The 14922-nt window shown below is 41.8% G+C and overlaps 1 pseudogene; it reads right to left on the bottom strand.

The window, feature by feature from the left end:
- Positions 1-203: 203 nt before the first annotated feature.
- On the bottom strand, positions 204-14919 carry LOC114302684 (receptor protein kinase TMK1-like; annotated as a pseudogene).
- Positions 14920-14922: the final 3 nt, after the last annotated feature.

The raw sequence follows: 14922 nt of genomic DNA, 5'->3' as shown, positions 1-14922 counted from the left end.
ATGACGAATTTGTTTTTTCGTCTCTAAGACCCTTTAACGACGACGCTTTGGCAACAAAATGAGTGACAAAAAATTTTCATCGTAATTAGTTTGAGTGACGAAATATATACATTTTGGGACAAATTTGTTTCATCTTTAAATCCCAAATTTGTTGTAAACATTATTCATCAAACATCGAACATTAGCAACGTCAGGATTATTTATCAAACATCAAGGGGTTTCAACCCTTCCTCGTTCCAGTGAAACAGGTGCCTACTAAGAGTCCCTTGAGGCATGTATTCATAAACCAGTAGCCTCTCATTTCCATCCAAGCAGTAACCCAAGAGAGAAACCAAATGCCTATGTCGAACCTTAGTAAGCACTGCAATCTCAGACTTGAACTCATCCAAACCCTGGTCACTCACCACTCCAGACTCCATCCTCTTAACCGCAATCTTAGTCCCATCATGCAACTCTCCTTTGTAAACTTTTCCAAATCCTCCTCTTCCCAATATGTTCCCTTCGCTAAAATTGTTGGTCACAGTCTTCAAAACTTGAATGGAGATTACCATATTTCTAGCTTCAATAACATGAATATCACTAGGTCCACGACTGTCATGACTGTATGTTTCACCCGTTGTCCCACCAGTCAAACCCAAATCAGCAATGGTAATCTTAACAGCATCATGGTCTGAACCTGACTGATGAGGACAAACCACCATGGCATTTGGACTCTACACCATACAAGAATGCTTTTGTTTAGCCCTACAAATGCAGAACACACTAACCCCAACAGCCAATACTGCACAAATACAACTAATTACCAAACCCACAACCACACCAGTCGACTTATTGCCACTACTTCCCGAAGTCTTTGTTCCACTAACTGAGGGCGTACCCGGCAATGGACTAACACTATCCTTCCCAATATCAAGATTCCCGTCAGTTTTTACAAGTACATTACTCTAAAAAGATGGAATGTTCCCATAAAGTCGGTTGTTCGAAACATCTAATTCTCTTAGGTTAGGCAAAGTTGTGAGCTCATTAGGGATAGTACCCGTAAGATTGTTATTAGCAAGTATTAGTCTCTGCAACGAAGTAATTGATGAAAAATTGGGAGCAATCATACCACTAAGACCCATTTTCTGACAATTGACAACAGTAATGTCTCCATTAGAACAAGTGAGACCCATCCATTGGACACAAGGATCATTCCCTTTCCAACTATCCGCAAACACCGTTGGATAACTAACAGATTGTGCAATCGTAAGCAATGTATTAACCCGGGAATCGCAACCAACACCAGGATCAGATAAGCAGAAACTATTAGTCCCAATTGTCATATCAACTGCCACCAAAGAATGAAATTTTGGGGTCGGGCCTTGTAACAGATTGTTTGTCAAATTCACAACTTTAAGCGATGGAAGGTTCACAAGAGACACGGGTACTAAACTCATGATCTGATTGTCCCTAACACTGAAATTCTGCAACCCAGTTAGCCCTGAAAGTTCCGATAAAGGACCTGAAAAAGAATTGGAATGTAACCACACTTGGTTCAATTGGGTCATGTTCTGTATCACCCCAATTGAGCCATTGAGCTTAGAACTAATACCCCGTTGCCCATTCAACCACAGAGACTGAATCGACGAACCCGAAAAGCTTCCCGGTAATCCACCCTCGAGATTGTTGAATGCCAAATGCAAGGAACCCAGATTCACAAACCCGCCAAAGAATTCGGGAATGTTTCCGATTATATTGGCCGCACTGGTAGAGAAAACCTGGAGAGCCGAGGCGTTTTGGAGACTTTTCGGGATTCGCCACGGCGAATAGGGGTTGTAATCAAGATAAACACCTTGAAGAGATGTCATTCCGAGAAAGAAGTCGGAGGGAATGGAAGAGAAATTGTTGTTGTTGAGGAACAAGAACTGGAGAGAACTCAACCTGGACAAACTCGGAACCGGACCAAGGAGTTGGCTGGACATGAACTCGAGTCTCTGCAAGAAAGTGAGTTTGGCGAGACTCGGAGGAAAAGAGCCTTTCAGCTTCTGATGCCCAATTTGGATTCGGGTGACTCAATTGTCGCTAGAGCAACCCACGTTCTACCATTTGCAGGGGTCTGAGTCGGTCCAGCCGAGTGAACTCGGAGGGTTGATGCTCTGCTTGAGAGCCTGCATTACTGAAGCGTCGTCACTCTGACAATGAACAAAGACAAAAGAGGAGAGGAGAGGAGAGAGAGGAATATGAGGGATAAAACCCTAGAATCAAGATGGGGTGTTGTGTCCATATTCTCGAGAAAATCAGAGAGAAAGAGGAAGAAAACCATGAGAGACAGTGGTGGTGATGGGGGAGTTGATCTTGTTTAGAAGTAGCAGGGAATGGCATTTTATAAGTAGCAGAGAAAACCATAAAGAGTAATGTTGGAGATATAAATAGAAGAATCTTATATGTATTAATTAGTATATTATAGATGATGTAAGATAATTTTAGAGATTTTAAATATTTATAATTTGTATAATAGGTAGAGTCAGTAATAATGACATAATATTAATTGATATATTAATGTGTATATTAATAGGTAGAGTCAGTAAGAAAACCATGAGACACAATGGAAGCCTATTTTCTTTATTCACATAATCTATTAGCTCTACCCATTGTATAAACTCTGAAAACGATAAAGCATGATGCCCAGATTGCGTGGGGCAATTTCCCAAACCTGTGAAATGGTGTTACATCTCAAGAGGCAATGCGCTACCTTTTTCAACTTCTCACTACAGACGCCATAAACATCAGAACAAAGAATTATCAAGCCCGACCTTACCATAAAGCTAGCCAAGTCGAAGCTTCAGGCCTTAAAATTTGAGAAAGACCATTTTTATAATATAATGTAATAAGCCCATGTGATTTATTATTTACTCTTTGAATAAAAAGGCTCAAAACAAACAAAAGGACCCAAACTTTATTTTACATTAAAAATTAAAAAAAAAATTTAAAAATGCAATCTTACAGTTCTTTTTTTTTAGATGGGAAAGTTGAGTTCTCTCTCTCTCTCTCTCTATATATACTGGCGTATACCCGTGTCTGAAGATATGGTGTAAATAATATTAAGATTAGAATATAATTGTAATCCCAATACTATTTAAATTTATTTACACCGTGCCATGCGACTCTTCCCAATATGTTCACGACTACAACATATACATTTCATTTGAATGGTTGGAATGATTCCCATTATGTAGGATTAAGAGATACATTTCATTGGAATGGTTGGGATGATTCCTAATCAATATCTAATAGTTAGCATGTAGTCCATATTCTCCTCTACTTCCCAATATGCTCTCTTCGCTATTAGGAGGATCCTGAAGGCATAGTTAGCATGTAGTCCATATTCTAGCGTATGCCCGTGCCTGAAGGCACAGTGTAAATAATATTAGGATTATAATATAATTGTAATTGCAACACTATTTAAATTCAAGATTAAAATGCAATTATAAAAATATATTTAATAGACTGCACTCTACAATTCTAAACAAATCAAATATAAAAAAAAATTAAATATCAAATAGTGCACACCAGCCAGTACTCTGCAATTTAAAAGAAATTAAAATTAAAATGCACACTAGTTAGTGTTACTGCTGCCAATCAAATTCTAACTACATAAGAAAAACAAACATTATATATTGTCATACGCCAAAAGAGTGAGTTAAAACTTTATAAAAAAAAGTGGGTCGAAACTTTCCAGAATATGTATGCTTTACAGAAGATGTGTCAATAACATGTCTTCAAACACGTGTTTGCCCAAACTTCCTCATCATTACTTTCGAAAAAGTCTTGGTATCAACTTGTATGTATCCCCAATGAGGAACATGCACAGCAATCTGGTAATTTATGGAAACAAAAAAAATAAATATAGATTGGTATATTTGTTGAAAATATACATATCAAAATACTTTGAGATTGAAATTACCTTATTACATCCCCATCGAAGCAAGCTAGTTGTATTTCTCCTTTTAAGCTCCATAAATTTTTCGATCCAATCCTAAAAAAATCCATATTTCCAATTATTATTAGATTGAAATTTTATAAAAAAAAAATCTATATATATAATCAATAGAAATAAATCTATATGGTTACCTTTTGATAAAACATGATTTAATGAACATTGAACACTACAACAACACTTCAAGATTATAGCGATCACGGGTTTACCCTTGTTGAACAGTGATCCGGACATGTGTCCGTGGATGTTGGTAGTTGATTATTATCTTGTTTGCATCCTTTTTACTTTGAATTTGAGTTATAGGATGTGTTGGGCAGGTTTGTTACAGGATAGTTGAGTTTTGAAACCAAAACTAGTTGCCCAGATTTTTACCTGTCCGCTCGAGCGGGGGTTTTGGCGCTCGAGCGAGAATTGCACCCATCCAGTATTTTCCTGTGCAGTGTTGGACGCTCGAGCGGGGTTGTGTGAGTGCCGCTCGAGCGGGGAGTTGGAAGCTCGAGCGGGGACCTGGTTCTGTAAAAGTTCTGGGAGTGTGTATCCTCCGCTCGAGTGGGATTGTTGACGCTCGAGCGGGAGTCTGTGAGTGACGCTCGAGCGGATAGTCGGACGCTCGAGCGGGTCGACTGGATTTAAGTTCCGTGTTTTGACTTTTCAAATCACTTTTTCACTTTCTCTTCTCTCTCTTACTTTTCCAAAAACACCATTGTTGAGCCTCTCACTCTAGAACTCAACCTTCTCTCTAGGTTTTGATCTAGTAGGAGTGATTTGCTCACCTTTGGCCTTTACAAAAAAGTTGTTGATCGTCGAGGGCTACTTTTTAATCTGAAAATCTCGGGTTTTGGAGCACGTTGGGTTTTGTCATCTCCTCATTTGGGGCTCCGAATTTGAGGTAGGGATATCCTACTCCTCTCTATGGATTTTGTCTTTAAATATTAGTATTTTGAGATGTTGGGGTTGGTTTGGTAATTTGGTGAAAGTTTGGGGCTTTTGTGTTATTTTACAAAAGTTGGGGTTTTACTTATAATAAACCTAGATGCATGTTTGGTGTAGAGAAATGAAATAAATGTTGAATCATTGATGAAAATGGAACCTTAAGGGTTGTAATGTTAATTATGGAAAATGACCTAATTACATTGTTAATTAATAGGGATAATTAATTGTGAGAAAGGAGGAAATGAAATGGAATTGTTGAGACTGGAAGTGTATGGGGTTAAAGGGTGTAGTTGAATTGTTTATCACACACCGAATTGAAATGTTGATTGAATATCCATTTGTGCATTTATTTTCTGTTTAGAAATAACTACTTTGGGCTATCGGTGAAGGATAGTCGTGATTGTTGTAGACAATGCATGATGATTGGGCAAACGGAAACTAATCAATAGAATGTGTCATGGAATTTGACGGTTGATAGAATACATTAACTGTATGTATTTGAGTGATTGTATATAGAACCAATGTGTTTGTATACGTTATGTGTAGAGGAGGAGATGGGGGATGTACTCCGCGGTTTAGGGGAAGATAGGGGATGTACCTCTAAACCGGATAGTGTTGGAGAAGATAGGGGATGAACTCCGTAGATACAGCTCATATGCTTGTCTAGAGAAGTGAAGATAGAGCTCATATGCTTATCTTTGTGAAGTGTGGATATAGCTTATATGCTTATCTGTGAATGTGGGATATTGTTGTTACACATATCTGTTGGGAATGTGGATATAGCTTATATGCTTATCTGTGAATGTGGGATATAGTTTTTATACATATCTGTTGAAATAATGATAGAGCTAATATGCTTATCTGTTGAAGAAGGGAAAATGAAAAGTAACTTGGACTCATAAGTCGTATGACATAAATATGTGATTTATGTGAATGTATCAGTGTTGGCCATCTATCAATTGCTAATCTTTTAGTCATTGTTCATGGTTGGTTTAGTGTATTTCTACTGGGCTGTGGCTCACCCTATATGGGAATATCATTTTCAGGTACAGGTAGCATGCCACCTCCAAGGACTTAGCTTGGGAGGCTAGAGGCGGACACACTTTTGTCGTTTTCTTTTGATGTATTACATGTAATTTCAAGCCAAGGGCTAAACGTGTATGAGTTAGTATTCTTTTGTTGTAACCAAGTGTTAACTTGGAAAGCTGTAAGCCCATAGGGCATTTGCTTTTGTTGTTAACATGTAATACTTTTGTAATGAAACTCTGATGTATAAAAGAATGTGGTTATTTCATATGTCAACGAATGTCTTATTGGATGGGTTTAATGTTATTATTTTCAGGGCGTTACAACTTGGTATCAGAGCCTACCGGGTTCGAATACTTTGGGTACGTGGGAAGTGATTAGTATCACAATGGGTTTGTCTCGCTTGATAGAGACTTAGATGTAGTGTCATATGCTATGTGTTTGATTGATAACATGCTTATGTGATTATGTGGGTATGGGATTTAATTTCTAGGATGTTGATTGGATCCTTGGGTTTCTGGGAGTCTTGTTGGAAAGGCACTTGATCAATGCTGTTTCTAACCGGAACTCTAGTAACGCCTCGGGACTATCATTATCCGGAAATGAAATTCGTAAGTGCTTATGTGTTTATGTGCTTACGTGGAGTGAATTACAGTTGTCCATGCATTGGGACGTGAGTGTTTAGTTTCGGCACATTTATGAATGTGCTAACGTTCTGTGTTACCTTTATTAGGATGTCAGGACGAGGAAGAGGTGCTAGGCGTGGTAGACCTGCAAGGCAGGAAGTACCGTTACCGGGTGAGATTCCGGCAGTGCAGGAGGGAGTTGGCCAGGCCAATGTGGCCGAGCCAGTGGGTCAGCAAGCCATGGGCGCCTTGGCCAGAGAGATAGCAGGAGCTTTGGGTATTCTTAGAGCTGGGAATCAGGCAGCTGAGGCAGGGCCTTCTTTTTTGAAGAGGGAGTTTTTCCGGTCTAATCCGGATGAGTTTATCGGGGATCCAAAGGAGCCACTGAAGGCTGATGAGTGGCTAGAGCAAATGAGTAAGACGTTCGAGATGCTTGGCATCGAGGACGGAGCACTGAAGGTGACCTTGGCATCCTTCCAGCTGAAGGGAGATGCGGGTCAATGGTGGAAGTACGAGAAGGCTCGTGTTGGTGGTACTTGGGAGGCGTTTGTGAATGCTTTTCAGGAAAGGTTTTTGTCTGCAGCAGCTCGGGAGAAGCTGAGGGATCTGTTTAGCCGGCTTAATCAGCAGGGCTTGTCAATGGCCGAGTTTGAGGCTACTTTTACCAGTCTATCCAGGTTTGCACCTGAACTGGTGGCGTCTGAGGAACGCCGTTGTTATGAGTTTGAGCGGAAGTTGAGGCGGGGCCTCAAGTTGAGATTTGGTGGGTCTTATATCCGAGAGTATAGGCACCTGGTAGATGCTGCACCTCATATGGAGCTCATGATGCAGGAAGAGGATGAGGGGCAGAGAGGCTCCAAGAGGAGCCAAAATGGCCAGGGTGATGGCAGGAGGCAGAGGGGTTCTAACCCTCAGCAGTAGCAGAGTGGTGTTGCTAGATCGACCTTTCCAGTGCCGAGTGCAGGATCGGGGAGAGGTAGTCAGGGGGATTTTACCTGTTACAAGTGTGGCCAGCTGGGTCACAAGGTTTCTGTTTGCCTGCAGAAGGGTGGGGGTCAGAGAGCTGCTTCTTCTTCAGCTAGACCGCAGAGTCAGAGTTTGGGCATGGGGCAGCCCTTGTCTTGTTATCAGTGTGGACAGCCTGGGCACCTGAAGAGGTTTTGCCCGCAGTTGAGTGCCACTTCGGGAGCGTCTGGTTCTAGGCAGACGCAGGGTTTTCAGCCAGCTCAGTCTGTGCAGGCCTCGACGGCCAATCCGGGAGCTTCGTCATCCCAGTCTGTGCAGCAGTCTTTTGCTCCGAGAGGTGAGCAGGTAGACCAGGGGCCTACGGGGCGCGTGTATGCTGTTACCGCGCAGGATTTAGTACCGGCTCCATCGGTAGTGAGAGGTACTTTTCTGTTTTGCAACTCGGTTGCTAATGTGTTGATAGACACGGGTGCATCTCATTCTTTTGTATCTGCTGCATTTGCATCTGTTTTGGAATTGGAGTTAGCACAGTTAGCATCTCCTATTTGTGTGGTATCGCCTTTGGGTGGTGAGTTGATACTGAAACAGGGTGTTAGAGGTTGTGATATAGAGGTCGCCGACTATAGGCTTCCTTTTCCGTTTGTTGTCATGCCCATGAAGGGTTTTGATGTTATTTTGGGTATGGACTGGCTATCGTCATACCGGGCTGTTATCGATTGCTACCGCCAGAGGGTCACGTTATGTACCTTGAGCGGGGAGTGGTTCCATTTCTTGGGAGACCGGGTTGGTAGTGTGTTGCCACCGGGGTATGATTCGCGAGGACGAAGTGAGCTTAGTGGTCTACTTGCTAGCTTTGAGAGTGGTGAGTGTGATGAGACCCAGATTGTATTGCCGAGGGTGGTTTGTGAGTATTCGGATGTCTTTCCCAAAGATCTTGTTAGTTTGCCACCTCACCGAGAGATAGAGTTCTCTATTGATTTAGTGCCTGGCACGGCGCCGATTTCTATGGCACCTTACCGTTTTGCTCCAGCAGAGTTGGTTGAGTTGAAAGTTCAGCTCCAGGAATTGCTCGATAAGGGCTTTGTTCGCCCTAGTGTTTCACCGTGGGGAGCACCGGCCCTCTTTGTTAAAAAGAAAGATGGTGCCTTGAGATTGTGTATAGACTACCGGAAGTTGAATCGGGCTACGGTTAAGAATAAGTATCCTATGCCCCGTATAGATGACCTGTTTGACCAGTTGAAGGGTTCCCGTTGTTTCTCTAAGATAGACTTGAGATCGGGTTACCACCAGTTGAGGGTCAGGGAGGAGGATATTCCTAAGACAGCATTCCGTACGCGGTATGGCCATTATGAGTTTCTGGTGATGCCATTTGGGCTTACCAATGCACCGGCAGTCTTTATGGACTTGATGAACCGGATTTTCCGGGAGTTCTTAGATCGATTTGTGGTTTTCTTCGTGGACGACATTCTTATCTATTCGCCTTCTGAGGAGGAGCACGAGCAACACTTGAGAGTGGTGCTTCAGTTGCTTAGAGCCCATAGGCTGTATGCCAAGTTTGGGAAGTGTGAGTTCTGGCTGAGAGAAGTCAAATTCTTAGGCCACGTGGTATCCGGGGAAGGGGTGTCTGTTGATACATCCAAGGTAGAGGCAGTGCAAGATTGGGCATAGCCTAAGAGTGTGTTTGAGATTCGCAGTTTTCTGGGATTAGCTGGGTATTACCGTCGGTTTGTGAAAGATTTCTCCAGGTTAGCATCACCGTTGACTAGGCTGACTCGGAAGGGAGTCAAGTTTGTGTGGAATGAGACTTGCGAAAGGTCGTTTCAAGAGCTGAAAGTTAGATTGACCACTGCTCCGGTGTTGATTATTCCGGAGAGAGGGTTGGGTTATGCGGTTTATTGTGATGCTTCACGAGAGGGTTTGGGTTGTGTGTTGATGCAAGAGGGGAAAGTGGTAGCTTATGGCTCACGTCAGTTGAAAATACACGAGAAGAATTACCCCATGCACGACCTAGAGTTAGCGGCTGTGATCTTTGCCTTGAAAATCTGGAGGCACTACCTTTATGGTGAGAAGTTCGAGGTATTCTCGGACCACAAGAGTTTGAAGTATCTGTTTACACAGAGAGACTTGAATTTGAGACAGAGGAGGTGGATGGAGTTCATCGAGGATTATGATTTTGAGTTGCATTATCATCCGGGAAAGGCCAATGTTGTGGCCGATGCCCTTAGTAGAAAATCCATTAGTGATGTAGCTAGTATAGCCATCCGGGAATGGGAGATGTTGGAAGCACTTGGCGAGTTTGATTTGCTACTGGGCGAATCTGTTGAGGCTGCGGTATTGTTTTCGGTTGTTGTACAGCCTATACTTGTGACACGAGTGTTAGAGGCACAGAGAGGTGACCTTGAGGTAGAATCCATCCGAGAGAAGATCTCCAGTGGAAAAGTTGAGAAGGGTTTGACGGTGTATCCCGACCTGAGTGTGAGATACCGAGACCGTTTGTTCGTGCCGGAGTCTTGCTGAGAGGAAGTACTCCGAGAGTTTCATCATTCGCGCCTTGCGGTGCATCCGGGAGGTACTAAGATGTATCAGGATTTGGGTCGCCAGTTTTGGTGGCAGGGTATGAAGAGAGATGTGGCTGTTTTCGTATCGAAGTGCCTTACTTGTCAGCAAGTGAAGGCCGAGCATCAGAGGCCAGCGGGTTTGTTGCAACCCTTGCCTATTGCCGAGTGGAAGTGGGAGCATGTCACTATGGACTTCGTTGTAGGTCTTCCGAGGACTCAGCGGGGTAGTGATGCTATTTGGGTGGTTGTAGACCGGTTGACTAAGTCGGCGCACTTTATTCCTATGCGCGTGAGAGATTCAGTGGATCATCTTGCCGACTTGTATATTCGGGACATAGTGAGATTGCACGGGGTCCCAGTGACGATCGTCTCAGATAGAGATCCTCGTTTTACTGCTAGGTTGTGGCAGAGTCTGCAGAGTGCCTTGGGCACTAAGTTGACCTTTAGTACGGCCTATCATCCTCAGACTGACGGGCAGTCCGAGCGTACTATCCAGATCCTCGAGGATATGCTTCGGGGTTGTGTCCTGGACTTCAGTGGGACGTGGGAGAGGCACTTACCCTTGGTAGAATTTGCCTACAACAACAGTTTTCAGTCTAGCATCGGTATGGCACCGTTTGAGGCCTTGTATGGCCGACCGTGTAGGTCTCCAGTGTGTTGGACCGAGGTGGGTGATGCACCTTTGTTGGGTCCGGAGTTGGTTAGGGAGACGACGGAGAAAGTTGAGCTTATCCGTAGGAGGCTTGTTACAGCCCAGAGTCGTCAGAAATCTTATGCTGACCGTAGGAGGAGGCCTTTGGCGTTTGAGGTAGGTGATCATGTCTTTCTGAAAATATCACCTAGGCGAGGTTTGATGAGGTTTGGGAAGAGTGGGAAGTTATCCCCTCGGTTTATTGGTCCTTTTGAGATCCTTGAGAGGATTGGCGAGGTTGCTTATCGGTTAGCCTTACCGCCGCAGTTGTCCGGAGTGCATGACGTGTTTCATGTGAGTATGCTTCGGAAGTATGAGCCAGATCCATCACATGTGTTGGATTGGACCGATTTAGAGGTAGATGAGGATGCCTCGTATGAGGAGAGACCGGTTCGGGTCTTGGATAGGCGGGATTAGGTCCTGCGTGGCAAGACCATTCCTTTGGTGAACGTCTTGTGGAAGTATCACAGAGTGGAGGAGGCCACTTGGGAACGTGAGTTGGAAGTCTGTGAGAAATATCCGGACTTGTTTGTTGATATGTAATTTGTATTTAAATTTTGAACTATTGTTGAACTCAAGAGCTTTTATATATGTCTTAAGTTGTGAAACATTGAAAATGTTTTGGTTTGTTGGAAGTATGTTTTGGAACTTGCCTTATATGGAAGTTGAATGTAACACTATATATTGTTGAAATTGGAAAGGTAATGCAAAATGTTGATGCATGTTGAAAGTACATATGTTGTTTACATATTGTGAAATGCCTCTTGTTAAAGGGATGGGATGACCGGTAATGGGTCGAATTGTTGAATGTTAAAATATAACATTGTTTTAAATGGAGGAAAACTTGTTTTTGAAAACTTGTGCTTAATTTCGGGGACGAAATTCTTTAAGGGAGGGAGGTTATAGCGATCCCGGGTTTACCCTTGTTGAACAGTGATCCGGACATGTGTCCGTGGATGTTGGTAGTTGATTATTATCTTGTTTGCATCCTTTTTACTTTGAATTTGAGTTATAGGATGTGTTGGGCAGGTTTGTTACAGGATGGTTGAGTTTTGAAACCAAAACTAGTTGCCCAGATTTTTACCTGTCCTCTCGAGCGGGGGTTTTGGCGCTCGAGCGAGAATTGCACCCATCCAGTATTTTCCTGTGCAGTGTTGGACGCTCGAGCGTGGAGTTGACCGCTCGAGCGGGGTTGTGTGAGTGCCGCTCGAGCGGGGAGTTGGAAGCTCGAGCGGGGACCTGGTTCTGTAAAAGTTCTGGGAGTGTGTATCCTCCGCTCGAGCGGGATTGTTGGCGCTCGAGCAGGAGTCTGTGAGTGACGCTCGAGCGGATAGTCGAACGCTCGAGCGGGTCGACTGGATTTAAGTTCCGTGTTTTGACTTTTCAAATCACTTTTTCACTTTCTCTTCTCTCTCCTACTTTTCCAAAAACACCATTGTTGAGCCTCTCACTCTAGAACTCAACCTTCTCTCTAGGTTTTGATCTAGTAGGAGTGATTTGCTCACCTTTGGCCTTTACAAAAAAGTTGTTGATCGTCGAGGGCTACTTTTTAATCTGAAAATCTCGGATTTTGGAGCACGTTGGGTTTTGTCATCTCCTCCTTTGGGGCTCCGAATTTGAGGTAGGGATATCCTACTCCTCTCTATGGATTTTGTCTTTAAATATTAGTATTTTGAGATGTTGGGGTTGGTTTGGTAATTTGGTGAAAGTTTGGGGCTTTTGTGTTATTTTACAAAAGTTGGGGTTTTACTTATAATAAACCTAGATGCATGTTTGGTGTAGAGAAATGAAATAAATGTTGAATCATTGATGAAAATGGAACCTTAAGGGTTGTAATGTTAATTATGGAAAATGACCTAATTACATTGTTAATTAATAGGGATAATTAATTGTGAGAAAGGAGGAAATGAAATGGAATTGTTGAGACTGGAAGTGTATGGGGTTAAAGGGTGTAGTTGAATTGTTTATCACACACCGAATTGAAATGTTGATTGAATATCCATTTGTGCATTTATTTTCTGTTTAGAAATAACTGTTTTGGGCTATCGGTGAAGGATAGTCGTGATTGTTGTAGACAATGCATGATGATTAGGTAAACGGAAACTAATCAATAGAATGTGTCATGGAATTTGACGGTTGATAGAATACATTAACTGTATGTATTTGAGTGATTGTATATAGAACCAATGTGTTTGTATACGTTATGTGTAGAGGAGGAGATGGGGGATGTACTCCGCGGTTTAGGGGAAGATAGGGGATGTACCTCTAAACTGGATAGTGTTGGAGAAGATAGGGGATGAACTCCGTAGATACAGCTCATATGCTTGTCTAGAGAAGTGAAGATAGAGCTCATATGCTTATCTTTGTGAAGTGTGGATATAGCTTATATGCTTATCTGTGAATGTGGGATATTGTTGTTACACATATCTGTTGGGAATGTGGATATAGCTTATATGCTTATCTGTGAATGTGGGATATAGTTTTTATACATATCTGTTGAAATAATGATAGAGCTAATATGCTTATCGGTTGAAGAAGGGAAAATGAAAAGTAACTTGGACTCATAAGTCGTATGACATAAATATGTGATTTATGTGAATGTATCAGTGTTGGCCATCTATCAATTGCTAATCTTTTAGTCATTGTTCATGGTTGGTTTAGTGTATTTCTACTGAGCTGTGGCTCACCCTATATGGGAATATCATTTTCAGGTACAGGTAGCATGCCACCTCCAAGGACTTAGCTTGGGAGGCTAGAGGCGGACACACTTTTGTCGTTTTCTTTTGATGTATTACATGTAATTTCAAGCCAAGGGCTAAACGTGTATGAGTTAGTACTCTTTTGTTGTAACTAAGTGTTAACTTGGAAAGCTGTAAGCCCATAGGGCATTTGCTTTTGTTGTTAACATGTAATACTTTTGTAATGAAACTCTGATGTATAAAAGAATGTGGTTATTTCATATGTCAACGAATGTCTTATTGGATGGGTTTAATGTTATTATTTTGAGGGCGTTACAAGGATAAACAATATTTGTAGTAAAATCCAAACTATCTTTAGGGAGGAGAATACTTATACGATCAAAGGATGTACATCTAGACAATGCCACATATAATTGGACATGGCTAAACACTGGTATGCGCAAATCAACTCCAACAAATTTCACAGATTGTCCTTGTGATTTATTAATGGTCAAGGCATATGCTAATCGGACTGGAAATTGACGTCTTGTCATTTGGAAAGGCATTTCTGAAGAAGATGGTGTCAAAGATATCCTTGGTATGAATGCCAAATTGCCAAACTTTTCTCCAGTTAAAATTTGAGCTTCAATTATGCGAGTGTCGCACCTAGTAACCATCAATCTTGTACCATTACATAGTTCATCTTTCGGTGCAATATTTCTTAACAATATTATAGGACAACCCACTTTCAACTCTAACTTAAAAGTTGGTAGCCCGGGAGGATCCAATGAATTTAAATATTCATTAGGATATCTATTTGTAATGGTAGGATCAATTTCATTATCTTCAGACATTTTATCTGCTGCAAAATAAGTATATAATCTCCCTAGAAAGATATTCAACGCAGTAGTATTAATGTCACTGACATCATCGTTACGCGCAGACAGAATGGTGCATTCAGTTAAAAATGTTGGGGTCGACGTCTCTATCATATTCAACTGTGGGTAAACTGTAGAAAGCAATTCATTCAAATCTTGACATTTGTGTATTGTTCATGGAAGGTTGATGATTTCTTGAGGATTAGTCCCAATCTAAAAAAAGTGAAATCAATTAAAAAAAAATATGAGTGTAAACACAATTTATTAATTTAAAATAATCTATATAATGAAGAAAAAGGTTAAAGTAGTGTTACCTTCATCAAGAATTTGGGAAAAATAGCATTTTCATGGTCTTCATGATTCAAGCGCATATTCAAATCCAAAGTTAAGATATGTATATGCTTCCATAGAACAGAGTGTCTTAATGATACATTCACAATTTGCTCACGAAATCCTTTAGGTATAACTAGTAAGATTTGTCGAAAGTCTCCACCAAGAACAACAGTAATACCCCCAAATGGCTTTTCACTATCACGAATATCCCTCAATGTACGATCAACCGCCTCAACACAATGTCTATGTTGCATAGG

The sequence above is a fragment of the Camellia sinensis genome, chromosome 5 (assembly GCF_055761805.1).
Source record: "Camellia sinensis isolate YWXY chromosome 5, ASM5576180v1, whole genome shotgun sequence".
NCBI classification, from domain to species: domain Eukaryota; kingdom Viridiplantae; phylum Streptophyta; class Magnoliopsida; order Ericales; family Theaceae; genus Camellia; species Camellia sinensis.
The sequence above is the reverse complement of the archived record's forward strand: the minus strand, read 5'-3'. Positions and strand labels throughout refer to the sequence as shown.